The sequence below is a fragment of the Mus musculus genome, chromosome 6 (assembly GCF_000001635.26).
Source record: "Mus musculus strain C57BL/6J chromosome 6, GRCm38.p6 C57BL/6J".
Classification (NCBI taxonomy): Eukaryota; Metazoa; Chordata; class Mammalia; order Rodentia; family Muridae; genus Mus; species Mus musculus.
Window position 1 is genome coordinate 4652101 of NC_000072.6, and position 10083 is coordinate 4662183.

The 10083-nt window shown below is 42.1% G+C and overlaps 1 long non-coding RNA gene across 1 annotated transcript; it reads left to right on the forward strand.

Moving 5' to 3' along the window:
- The first annotated feature begins 2453 nt into the window (after positions 1–2453).
- Gm38761 lies at positions 2454–9270 on the forward strand. The gene is made up of 2 exons (XR_868766.2): positions 2454–2809; positions 8764–9270. It is a non-coding gene; the product is annotated as a predicted gene, 38761 (long non-coding RNA).
- Positions 9271–10083: the final 813 nt, after the last annotated feature.

A 10083-nucleotide genomic window follows, 5' to 3' on the forward strand; every position in this document is an offset into this window, starting at 1 on the left:
AAGCTGGTCCACTTGGTGAGGAAATTAACTTCAGATTTTATTCACTATTATTGGGGAAAGACAGCCAGAGACTATGCACAGTCCTGGAACAATTGCTCGAGGATAAAACTTTGAGGATAAAAGTGCTAAATAGCCATTCTTGTACCAACCCAAATAAACTGACTGATGGATTTGAACACACACACGACAAAAGTATGAATATGTCTATCTTCTTTCAAAGGAGAAACAGCTCAGGAAGGAAAATCAAAAGTTAAAAACAGAATCACGACATTCCAGTACATGAAAATTTAAAACTTAATTCCAAGTTCTATTAGATGAAAAATCAAAACTTAAACATGCCAAAAGGCATAATTAGAAAAAAATCCAGCCTGGAAATTTACAGACCATAACTATTTGACAGAAATGTAATGCCCTGGGCATATAGAAAGCTCTTATGGTGTAGAAATACCAAGCTGTCTCCAGATTCTAGTTGGTTGCTAATTCTGTACAGAAGGCCACTTCATTCCCATGCCTTAATGTATATCGCACAAATAATTTAACTTGGAAGAAAGTCAGGCAAACAGCATAATAAATCAGTCTTTCTGTAGATCCTTCTGGGAACTGGCAAGCAGGGGGATTGTTTCTTAATAGCCACTGTATTTTCTTATGCTTCCTCCAACCTTTTCCAAACTAAAATTAATTAAGACTAGATTATATTAAGCGGAAATTTGGAAACTAAATGGTCCATCTGTCTGGGTGAGAACACAAACTCAATATTATTTTTCTTCCTAAAGAGAATCTTGGCCTACCTCTAGAGTGTTAGAGTCTAAGTTTCTCCAAAAGAGGTCGCTCCTGCCACGTATGTTACGATGTTTCCCTCTGGGACCCTAGGGTAGCTGAATTCCAGGTAAGGACTCTCAGCAGTGAATTCCACATAGTAATACGAAACATTTATGGGTTTGGCTGGAATTTATGCTTTGTGATGGAATGTCTAAGACGTCCATTTCGTTACTTCTTCCAATTCTTTAAAATTTATCTGTATCTAACAGATCTGTATCTGTAGAAAGCGCCTTATAGAAGGAGGGACTTGTTTTGGCTCGCGGTTTGAGTGCAGTTCACGGGATACAGAAAGCATGGCGGAAGGACCCAGACCGCTAACACTCAACTGGCTTTCTCCCCCAACCCAGACCCCTGCTCTTCATTCAATCTAGGGCAGTGGTCCAAGGGAAGGTGCCTCCCACGTTCAAATGAGGGTTTCTGCGGAGTGTGACCGTGTATAACTTTATTCCCAACACTAAGCGGGCAGAGACAGGAAGATCTCCATGAGTCTGAGGCCAGACTGATCAACAAAGTGAGTTCCGGGCTATCCAGTACATATTCGACAAACAATCAAACACAAGCAAACAATAGGTGGTCTTTCCCACCCAGGTAATCTCCCAAAACAGCACCTACAGACACACCCAAAGGTACTGTACATCAGAATTCGTCAAGCACCTAGAAAGATCGCCTGGATAAAAACTCCTTATTATCCAGAATCTCTGTCACATTTGCATTACTTTCTATAGAACGACTCTATGAAAGTCGCTGCTGCATCGCCAAGAAACTTGATTCTGTCTCAGTGAGCTTTTGGGGGGGGGGGGTGCGGGGGGGTTCTCTGTATAGCTAGCCCTGGCTGTCCTGTCCTGGAACTCACTGTGTAGACCAGGCTGGCCTAAGAACTCAGAAATCCGCCTGCCTCTGCCTCCCGAGTGCTGAGATTAAAGGCGTGCGCCACCACGCCCGGCCTCAGTGAGCTCTTATTGTGCACTTTTAAACTACTCCACTCTGGCCACGTGGCGTGCTCACTCTGGCTTCTTTGCTGACGTCTCGTGGACACCCTAACTTGGCTTTCAAATTTTACTTTCTAAAAGCTAGAAGGAGTGCTGGAGAGATGGCTCGGAGGCTAAGAGCACTGACTGTTCTAGAAGTCCTGAGTTCAATTCCTAGCAACCACATGGTGGCTCACAACCATCTGTAATGGGGATCCTATGCCGCCTCCTTCTGGTGTCTGAAGAGAGCAATAGTGTACTCATATATATTAAATAAGTAAATAATAAATAAATAAATCTTTAAAAGAACTTGAAGGAACGCTGTCTGTCCCACAGGGCAGGGGAATTTGGTGCTTGTTATTAACCCCATCCTCACGCTTGACCGCTTGTTCTTTCTTGCCGATTTCAGATGAGGTCGTTTTGCCTTGCCCTCATCCTCTGCCATCTGTAGACAGCAGGCGCTCCTTACCTTAGCGGCCATGCGTGGACCTCAAGCCCTCAGAGCCTGCCTCCCAGTCTCCTAACAAAACCAGTGCTGGGTGCTCTCCGCCTCTCCCTCCTCCTTGTACGTGTGACCTCTTTCCCAATCAATTTCAATTTCCCTTCTTTCCTTTTCTCTTTAAGTTACCATCAATTCTAATAGTGTCTCTTCTGGTTCTCCCCACTACCTACCCCAACTGCCAATACTGTTTCCCTTATGGAGATTGTAGTCCTGAAGACCAAATGCGAAGTCACAGTGAGGGCACAGACAGTGGCACACACTTGCCCTCACAGCAGAACAGGGCCCTCCTGTGTGCTCACTTCCTGTCTCGATGCCATGTCCTCGCCTCGCTGCCAGCTCTTCCCTCACTCCTGTACACCAGTGGATCCTCAAAGAATCAGGCCGTTTCTCTTGCTTGTGGCTTAGTTCTCTTGCCTCTGGAAGAAATAGCTACTTCCTTTGGTGACCCAACATTATTGCCCTTAGACGACATTGAATCTGTGCATGTGGAATGTGTCACCTACGACAAAGTAGTCAGCAGGTAAGAACAGAGAAGACGGTAGTGAAGACAGAGTTCAAGGTGCTGAATGTCCACTCAGGACATAACGTTATACTAGTGGTCACCTAGCCAAGTGTCCACATAATCAGAAAAGCAGCTGCTTCCTCACAAGGATCAGGAAAGAGCTTTCTAGAAGATGAAACAAGCCCTGGGAAACCCTCATCTCCTTAAAGAATTCTTTAAAGGAAAATGACATTTTAGTAGTGGGGGTCATTGGGCCTGTTAAACTACACTTATCAATTTGCATTTCTCATCATAAAATTCTGGTTCCCTTCCTTCCTTCCTTCCTTCCTTCCTTCCTTCCTTCCTTCCTTCCTTCCTTCCTTCCTTCCTTCCTATGTGACCTAAAGGTTTATAGTTCTCTTAGATATCTATAAGCAGTGTGTGTGTGTGTGTGTGTGTGTGCGTGAGAGAGAGAGAGAGAGAGAGAGAGAGAGAGAGAGAGAGAGAGAGAGAGAGAGAGAGATAGGGATGGTGACCCTTTTCTGATTTTGAAAATTCTATCCCCAGTTTCTACTTTCCTTCTATTTTGACCTTTGATTTCTTAAATAAATTTTAATTTAAAAAGTAAAATTCACTCAAGTACATACGCAGTTCTTGAGCATGTCTTAGGCTCTTTTCATCATGTAGGTTTGTCTTGTCCAACTTCTGAGGCAGTTCTGTGTTGTCTTCGTATGTTTGATTTTGCTACGTTTCATTCTTATCACTTAGAGGCCTGCTCTTCTCTACTGAGAGACGGAAGGGAAGCGAGTCTGGATGGGAGGGGTGGGGAGGAGGAACTGGGGAGTGCACCAGTCTCTCTTTCAATAAAAGGGGAAAGGGAAAGCATGAAAAGTCATGAAAAAAGGAAAATCCATATTTTAAGTATTCTATTCTGCAAAGCCTTTTGACATGAGGGTTCCTCTAAAAGCTGGCTGCCTCTTTTCTCTCTTGGCATACAGCCAGAGAAGTATTCTTTGGAGAGGAATATGTTGTCTCTAGAACTTAAAAAGAAAAAAGCTTAGGCAAGCTTGTCTTTCTTATTTGCAGTAGGAGATATTAGGTGCAGTGCTGTATTCTTTATTTCAGTGAACACATCTGGGCACAGTATTCGTTGCTGGACTTCTAAGTTACACTGAATAACCTGGCCTGTTTTTAAAGGGCATTACCCATAGCCCAGAGCATGTGTATCTTACCAAAGTCTGAGCAGAGTTCTGTCCTCAATATAGTATACTACTGTTAGACTATGTGCCTGCAATGTATAGACCACCCAGAATGCTTCAGGCTGTTCTGTCAAATGAATACTGGTGTTTGTGTTCATGAGTGTGAGTGTATGTGTGTGGGGGGGTGGGGGGGTTGTGAGTGTGTGGGGGTGTGTGAATGTGTGTGTGTCCACATGCATGCGTGCGAGCGAGTGCGCGTGTGTCTACATAATATTGACAGCCAAATAGAAAAGCATTTACTAAATCAGTGGCCATGTACATGGATCTTTAGCAGTCTGTTCTAATAATGAAATCCTGCCTAGCACAGCACAGATGAGCTTGGTTGTTACAGGTCTGAGTTTGATGAATGGACTGATACTCCTCAAGATCTATGGAATATGTACAGTGCCATAATGTTAGAGTTATAATAATGCACTATTATGGTTTATATGTACATTGTCTACAAAAGTCTCATGTGCGAAGGTGCAACCTGTTGGTACAGCCAATCATTGAGAGCTTATTGGATCACAGGATCTCTGACCTAATTAAAGATAAATTCATAATTTAACAGAATTATTAGGAGGTCATGGAAACTTTCAGTGTTAAAGCCAGGGTGAAGTGAAACATTGGAGGATGGATCCAGCTGTTCTTGGACTCTACAGCTGTGAGCCAGAACAAATCTCTCTTCCATTAACCAAGTTGATTGGATATTATCTTTAATAATGTGGAAACATGACAAATGAAGATAACACAAAACCACATTTTGGAGCACTGGAAGATGGCTAAAGTCTTATCTGCCATTACCCCAAGTATAAGAATTGTGTGTAACTTACCATCATAGCCAGTGAAAAGGTCTATAGACTGTCTTCCATTCACACTTATCTCTATGATAGTTCTTGCCACATGGGCAAAGGATCCAACTGAGGGTAACCCAGAATCCAGGTAAATTCTACGGCTACTACTCACAGGATAGGCTTTGAGTGGATCCCTGAAACTGATAAACTCATTCTAGCCAGAACCTTATTTATTTCATCCCTGGGTGGCCCACCTCCACCTCCACAGCTGTCGTGATACTTTGGGTCTCTAGGTATCAATGTCAAATTTTCTTCAAATGCCTGGTTATTTCTTTCTTTCACTGAAGCAACGGCATGCGTGTTTAATGTCCATAGAACTGTATGAGGAAAAGACAAGATATTTTTACATTCAGTGGGTTCCCGATCTGAGTACTTAAAGACCTCTGGAGCTAACATTCAGGTCACTAAATCCTGAAATTACTTCTCAGCTGTGTTGCTTTTGCATCTCAGGATATGAGGTCCTCTCTGGAAGTTCCCAAATAGACACTGCAGCTTTAAAACCTAGTCTATGGCTGTTAACTGCCCAGAATTCCTCTACATCGTCTACAGAACTCTCTTCACTGTCCTTATTCTTCTTGAAACTTTCAAAAGTCCCAATTATCACACTTGTAAAAGCTCTTTCCTCCTCTAGGACATTTGATCAAATCAACCTCCGGGAAAGCTTTGGCAATTATATTAGCATCTTATGCTGAGTAGCCATGATCCATGTTCTACTTAATAATGGCTCTTCATTGACAATTGAACAGAATACTCTGGCCTCCTAACGTAACTTCATTTTTACCATCTATCTTCTCAAACTTCTCTAGCTGCCTGCTGTGTACCCAGAAAGCAAAAGGAATTAGATGTCTAAAAGATCGGCTATGGGAAATACTTGTGAAAAAGAAGGGAGAAATGACATAGCAGGGGTCCACAGACAAAGCCCCTTTGCAGGCTGTGACATTTACACACAGAACAGTGTGTGTGCCAGGATCCTTAAGAAGATGTGTCACAACAGTGTCAAGAAATCATAGTGAGGGTGGTGGGGACCCTAGAACTAAGACTGTCCATCAGAGATGCCAAGTATTGAAAAGGTGTATGGTCAGTTAATACCTTTGTCATGCCTGGCCGTGGCTGGGATCAGTAGTCACAGACAGACAGAACTTCTAATAACACCAAGGCTGTTCCCAAGGTTTAAAGTGGGGGTTATCTGTCCACTGCCATCCTATATAGTGCATTTATAGCCGGCATCTCAGAGCAACACTTCCAGGACAATCGCAATAACCTACCTTGGCTGAGTACTTAAAGATCTCTGGAGCTAACATACAAGTTACTAAAGCCTGAAAACAAAAATAAAAAATTAAGGGATCATTTATAGTTAATAATAATGATAAACCAGAATTTACAATTAAATTCTCATGCTCCATGCAAAAAACAGAAAAAAAAAACAGGGATAGTCATATGTATGTGAAAATTAATAATACAGAGAACACAGTATTTTAATAAGCAAAGAATGGAGGGAGACAAAATATAATTTAATTTTAATCTCCGATGCAGAAAGAATGGCTTAGTCATACAAACAAAAGAAAATAAAATTCACACAATCATAATTTCTCTTAGTCAAAAAAAAAAAAAAAACAAAATTAAAAAGCAAAGTAGAAAAAAAGTTTAATGTGCTTACTTTTAATATCCTTATATAAGGATTTTAAAATTATTTTAATCAAGGTGTTGTCTAACTTGTGGCTGCTGCTTTCTAGTGTGTACGGCAGCATAGAACAGTTCATTTCAGCGCATTGGTTTTCATTTCATAACTAGCTAACTCAGAAAGAACTCGGATCACAGCAAAGCTAGTCGTTCTCAGTAGCCTACTGACACTTTGTGTTTACGTCACTTTTTTTTTTTCCTTTTGAAATGTGCTACTGTGGGCTTTCTGTGACACTGTCTGTGTTGTCTGGGACCCCGCCAATGTAGGTATGAATGTCCAGAGCCCCGACTGTCCGTGACTGAGAGCAAATTCTAAGGTCTTCCTGTAAAAACTACCAGCCCTTAGTGCTTCCCGCAGCTCAATCACGGTGTGCAATCACGGTGTGCAAGAAAGATGGCCGTTCTGGTGAGGGTTTTAGCGTGCAGACAAAAGCTTTCTGTCACCCTGTGTCCCTCTAGCAGCTCACGCCTACATTTGCTAAGTCAGTGAGCCAAAAGCGATATGGCTGACACTGGCCGGAGTTTTGCACTTTCACGGATGTGCTGATAGCTTGCTTTTGAGTCTTACTTAGTCATTGTGAATTATTTTTCTCTTCTGTGTTGTAATCGTCTAGTTTTTAATTCTTTTCTACGGCCTTGAGTCTTCCGTGCCAGGCCCGGGGTTCCATAGTTTTCCACAGTTCTAATCCGAGCAGGACTGTGAGTAAGAGCGGACATTTTAGGAGACAGAAACTTAAATCGCAGTGATCCCGCCACGAAGCGGGAGTGCATGCTTCATTTACAGGAAGAATCTAGCCATTAAAATAAAAAAATAAAAAAAAAATCAGTGGAGAGATCGGTCTATCACTCGGTGAGATCAGAAAGAAGGTTCCAGAGGGTCGGCATTCCTCGCGGAGCCTCCAGGGTTCTGGTTATCTTTAAAAGCCAGAGGAGACAGAAAGTCTGCTGAGATGGGAAGGTATGCGGGAGCCACCACCTGCCACTAACCTCTCTCCCAAGATCAAGACACTTGGCTGTGTAGTTACCAGCACCGGTCACTAACTTCTTCCAAGGACAAAATGTTTGGTTATGTATTTATTGTTATATGGAAATAGATTTTGGTAGTTCAAAATGTAAAACGTCCTAAGGAGAAGTAGCACAAAGTTTCAGGTTTTCCTGGTTTGCCCAGTTCTTGTGCTTTCTACCACCCAACTACAAGGAATCCTGTCTCTTAGCTTCTTGTGTTCTTGAAAATTTGTTTCAAAGATGGCAAAGAAAATTGCTATTTTTTTCCCCTCCTAACATAAAACATACCAGAGTTTTGAGCTTTTTCTCACCTAAAAATATTCCTTAGTGTCTTTCTCTATTAAGATACTACCTTTCCATTGTAGGGGGGGGGGGGGGAGAGAAAGTGAGCAAGAAAGACAGAGAATATGTGTGAGAGTGAGTGTGAGTGTGTGTGTGTGTGTGTGTGTGTGTGTGTGTGTGTGAGAGAGAGAGTGTGTGAGTGAGTGTGTGTGTGAGAGAGAGAGTGTGAGTGAGTGTGTGTGTGTGTGAGTGAGTGTGAGTGTGTGTGTGTGTGTGTGAGTGAGTGTGAGTGTATGTGTGTGTGTGTGTGTGTGTGTGTGTGTGTGTGTGTGTGTGTGTGTGTGTCTGTGGAAGGACAACTTTCCGGTGCCATCCACTTTGGTTTTCTGAGATGAGATCTCTCTGTGCCTGGAACTGGCCAGGTTAGAGCAGCTGGCCAGTCATCTAGAGCTCAGCCTGCGACTGTCCCCTTCATGTGTCACTATCCAACTCAAGATTGAACTCAAATCCTCACAAATGACAGATACTTTATTATCACTGTGGCCCTCTGTATCTTCTTCTTTTTTAACCATCACATAGTGTGGCTCTAAGTCGTTGGCATGGTAACATGCCACCATAATCTTTAAGTACTGATACTGTTAACTCCATTCAAATCATATTAAAAGTGCCACAGCACAAATAGCCTTGCTTATATGTCATTTCGCACTTATAAGAGTGCCTGTATGAGAGACATCATCAGATGTGGAATTACTGAGTTGTGGGGAACATGCACTCTTAATGTTATTCAGGGAGCCTGCCCTCCTTGGCGCCCTTGGGGCTGTACACCTCCCATAGCAACACTCTAGTCTCTCCCAACACCGTAGCTCTCCCTTAATACTGCAGTGTCACTGCAGACTCTGTCACAAGTTTAAAAGGCATTCATGTTTCTCTCCAGGTGAACAATTTGGTGCGATTGCTTGCCCTCTCAGTCTATGAGGCTGCCTTAACAAAAAGGCTAACAGAAGAGTGGCCAAGAAGCTAGAAATTTATTCCTCTCACTCCTGAAGTCTGGGAAGACCTAGATGGAGATGTCAGCAGACCCCGTCTGTGAGGTCCTCGTGCCAGTATCAGAGACAGCAGCCTTCTCTCCATATCCCCATGGTGGAGGGGTAAGGCATGTAGGTCTCTGAAGCCCCTCTTGTCACACTGCTGATGTCCTGCATGGGGGAATTCATCTGCGTGCCCTCATTACTCCACAAAGGTCCCACCCTCTCATACCAAAGCTTGGCAGTGTTAATTTCAGTATATAAATACATGTGTGGGCTGTACAGGTGTCTAGACCTAAGCAATGCTTATCCATTGCTTTTTTCCCCTTCTTACAAACTGTTAATAATTCTTTATATAATTGGGAGATTAGCTCATTGTCAATGATGTAAAATATAAATACATTTTCTCACTCTGCCTTTTGTTTATTGTTTTGTTCTACAAGAGAAGATTTTTTTCAGAGAATAGATTGTGTCAATCTGCCATCTTAGGACGTTTGCATTTGAATACTTTTTGAATAAATAGGATTTCCCATTCTTCTTTAACAAAGGAAGCAATAAAGAAAAGCTGACAGTCGTTTAGACCTGAGTGGTGTATGCTAGAATCCAATTTAGTTTTGTTTCAGATGACCACTCTGTTGCCAGAACCAATTTTCAAGTAGTCTGTCTTTTCCGTAAGTGACTTCTTGTTGACTATAGCATGTCCCTAGACCACTAGGTATATACGAAACAATATTTTCATAGTGTCACCGACATTTACGCAGCAACTTCCCACAGTGTTAATTGCAGAGGATTCCAGTTTCTTTACCTCACAATACACTGTAAAAGTTACCTATTACTGGTGAAAGAATCCTTCTCTATTTTTTAATAAGAAGCCTACTAACAATTTTTATAAGATTTATTTATTTTATTTACATGAGTACACTATAGCTGTCTTCAGACACACCAGAACAGGGTATTGGATCACCATTACAGATGGTTGTATGCTACCATTTGGTTGCTGGGAATTGAACTAAGGACCTATGGAAGAGCAGTAAGTGCTCTTAGCCCCTGAGCCATCTCTCCAGCCTGCCTGTTAACAATTGTTATGCTTACTTTTCCCAATTATATTTAAAGTTAACTTCTCTACTTCCAAAAATATCCTAGTCTCACAAATAAAACAAGCTTTACTAACTGCAGGATAAATGATATTCTTTGGTTCTTAAGTTCAGAAATGGTGGACTTTTTCACTT